The sequence below is a fragment of the Eschrichtius robustus genome, chromosome 3, assembly GCF_028021215.1.
Source record: "Eschrichtius robustus isolate mEscRob2 chromosome 3, mEscRob2.pri, whole genome shotgun sequence".
Taxonomy (NCBI): domain Eukaryota; kingdom Metazoa; phylum Chordata; class Mammalia; order Artiodactyla; family Eschrichtiidae; genus Eschrichtius; species Eschrichtius robustus.
This window is the reverse complement of record NC_090826.1, coordinates 85,340,989-85,344,270: the sequence shown is the minus strand read 5'-3', so window position 1 is coordinate 85,344,270 and position 3,282 is coordinate 85,340,989. Positions and strand designations below refer to the sequence as shown.

Here is a 3,282-nt window from a genome sequence, read left to right as displayed (position 1 = left end):
TCCAGTCTGGCATGCAAGAAGCTTGGAAGTTGCCATTTCATCCTAACAACAAGTAAAAGCTAAACATAATGAAAATTCAACTCTTCTCAGATCCACAAGAGAAGTGAAGTCACAGGGCAAACTGCTGTCCCCCTCCAGTTGAGAGACTGAAAGGCAAGCACATAGAATCAGAACTTACCAACACAGAAACTTACGAGCAGCAACCTCACGGGAACTAGTACCACCAGGGTAGGGAAATCTAAAATGTAATCAATGAATTGCTGAAGGCTCAGTGTGGACAACTTCTGAGAGTTAAACACTCCAGGAGGATTCAGTCATAAGGGGGTCCCCACACTTCTGTGAGTTTTACCTTTACAAGCTTGACCTTTTGTGAGTTTTACCTTTAGAAGTTCTCACAGTGAATATCAGAGAAAAATCTCCTTGTGCTTCTGGCAGGGGGAGGGGTAAAGGAACCATCTTGAGATATGTCAGAGCATTCTGTTCTTCATAACAAGATCTGTCCTTAGATGGCGGGGGGCGAGGCTGGTGTGACTCTGGGGCAGCAACATCTTTCTCGCCAAGATCTCACCACACTGGATGTTACCAGGTTGACTCCACTCTCGCACGAAGTTATCAGCAGACAAGCCACAATTAATATAGGTACACTTGGTCACGTTGCCCATGGAAAATCTACCATCGTAAAAGCTATTTCTGGAGTTCACACTGTCAGATTCAAAAATGAACTAGAAAGAAATATTATGATCAAGCTTGGATAGGCTAATGCCAAGATTTACAAACTTAATGAGGCAAACTGTCTTCATCAGAATGTTACAGATCTTGTGGAAGTAGTATACCTGATGAGTTTCCTATCGACATTCCAGGGACCAAAGGGAACTTCAGACTAGTCAGACATGTTTCCTTTGTTGATTGTCCTGGCCATGATATTTTGATGGCTACTGTGCTGAATGGTGTAGCAGTGATGGATGCAGCTCTTCTGTTAGTAGCTGGTAATGAATCCTGTCCTCAACCTCAGACTTCTGAACACCTGGCTGCCATAGAAATTATGAAGCTGAAACGTATTTTGATTCTGCAGAATGAAATTGATTTGGTAAAAGAAAGTCAGGCTAAAGAACAGTATGAACAGATCCTTGCATTTGTACAAGGTACAGTAGCAGGAGGAGCTCCTATTATTCCAATTTCTGCTCAGCTGAAATATAATACTGAAGCTGTCTGTGAGTATATCATTAAGAAAATTCCAGTACCTCTAAGAGACTTTACTTCAGAACCCCGACTTACTGTTATTAGGTCCTTTGATGTCACCACACCTGGCTGTGAGTTTGATGACCTTAAAGGTGGTGTGGCTAGTAGTAGTATTTTAAAAGGAGTATTAAAGGTGGGCCAGGAGATGGAAGTCAGACCTGGTATTGTTTCCAAAGATAGCAAAGGAAAACTCATGTGTAAACCAATCTTTTCCAAAATTGTATTACTTTCGAGGAACAAAATGATCTTCAGTATGCTTCTCCAGGGGGTCTTATTGGAGTTGGAAGAAAATTTCACCCTACTTTGTGCTGGGCTGACAGAATGGTGGGGCAGGTACTTGGTGCAGTTGGAGCTTTACCAGAGATCTTCACAGAATTGGAAATTTCCTATTTCCTACTTAGACGACTTCTTGGTGTACACATGGAAGGAGACAAAAAAACAGCAAAGGGTCAAAAGCTGTCTAAGAATGAAGTGCTTATGGTGATCATAGGATCCCTTTCAACAGGAGGAAGAGTTGGGGCAGTCAAGGCTGATTTGGGTAAAATCGTTCTCACCAATCCTGTGTGCACAGAAGTGGGAGAAAAAATAGCCCTTAGCCAGAGAGTTGAGAAACACTGGCGTTTAATTGGTTGGGGTCAGATAAGAAGAGGAGTAACAATCAAGCCACCAGTAGATGATGACTGAAGATTATCAGTTAAATAATACGTTTGGATGAAGTCAGAATTTCTCTTAACAACCTAGGGGTATAATTTCAAAGCAATACTGGGGATACAGCTCATTACCTTAGTAGAAGCCATACGGTTGTTTTCATTTTCTTCTGACGAAAATTAGCCTTTTCTACTAAAATAAAAAATAGGGTCTATAATAAATGTCAGAATTGGCACATTGAGGGATTTAATCCACATTTTAGCAGTAATTGATCATTAAACAGTGTCACATTTGTGCATCAATTCAGGTTTGAAATGAAACTGCTATTACAACTAGACTTTGCTATAACATACATACCACTGAACCTGTTTGAAATAAAGTTTTTCTCTTATTTTTTCATGAAAAAAAAAAAAAAGTAAAACTATTTAACCAGAGCCTAACCTGCTGGGGTTTTATTAGTGCCTAACTGACTTGGGAAAAGGAAAATACACAAATCCAGCCTTCTTTAGCCATCCTGTCTCACTTAAGAAGTGGAAGGAGGAGGAGAACTGAACAATATGCAAGCAGAGAGATAGAAGTTTAAGAAAAAAAGCCAAAAATGAATGCTACAGATAAAAAATAATGTAACAGATGTGAATAATGCTTTTGATAGGTTTACTAGTAGACTGGACATGACTGAGGAAAGACTCTTTGAGCTTGAAGCTATCTCAGTAAAACTTCCAAAACTGAAAAGCAAAGATGAAAAAAAAGATTGAAAAAAATCAGAACAGAATATCCAAGAACTCTGGGACGACTACAAAAGGTGTAACATAGGCATAATGGGAATTCCAAAAGGAGAAGAAAGAAAAATAAAACCAGAAGAAACATTTGAAACAATAATAGCCGAGAAGTACCCTAGATTAATGTCAGATACCAAACCACAGATCCAGGAAGCTCAGAGAACACCAAGCAGAAAAATTACCAGAAATACTACACCTGGGCAAAACATTTTCCAATGACAGAAAATCAAAGGTAAAGAAAAAGTCCTTAAAGAAGACAGATGGGGGACAAAAACCTTACCTGTAGAGGAGAAAAGATAAGAATTACATCTAACTTATCCTCAGAAACCACACAAGCAAGGAGTGTGGAGTGAAATATATAAAGTGTTGAGAAAAGACACCACCAACCTAAGATTCTGTACCCTGCAAAATTACCCTACAGAAGTGAAGGAGCAATAAAGCCTTTCTCAGACAAAACAATCCTCAGATGCCTAAGTTAATTTGTCACATAGCAAGGTCAAATAATTGAAACATGAGTAGGGAAGTAATGTCCTAAAAGAGTCTAAGAAGATGAAAGATGGATAATCTTAGCCCAGTTTCTCAAAATGTTAGCTGCATTGGCAATATTTCAAAGTAT

The 3,282-nt window shown here is 39.2% G+C and overlaps 1 pseudogene; it reads left to right on the top strand.

Moving 5' to 3' along the window:
* The first annotated feature begins 506 nt into the window (after positions 1–506).
* On the top strand, positions 507–1,923 carry LOC137761172 (eukaryotic translation initiation factor 2 subunit 3 pseudogene; annotated as a pseudogene).
* The last annotated feature ends 1,359 nt before the right edge of the window (positions 1,924–3,282 follow it).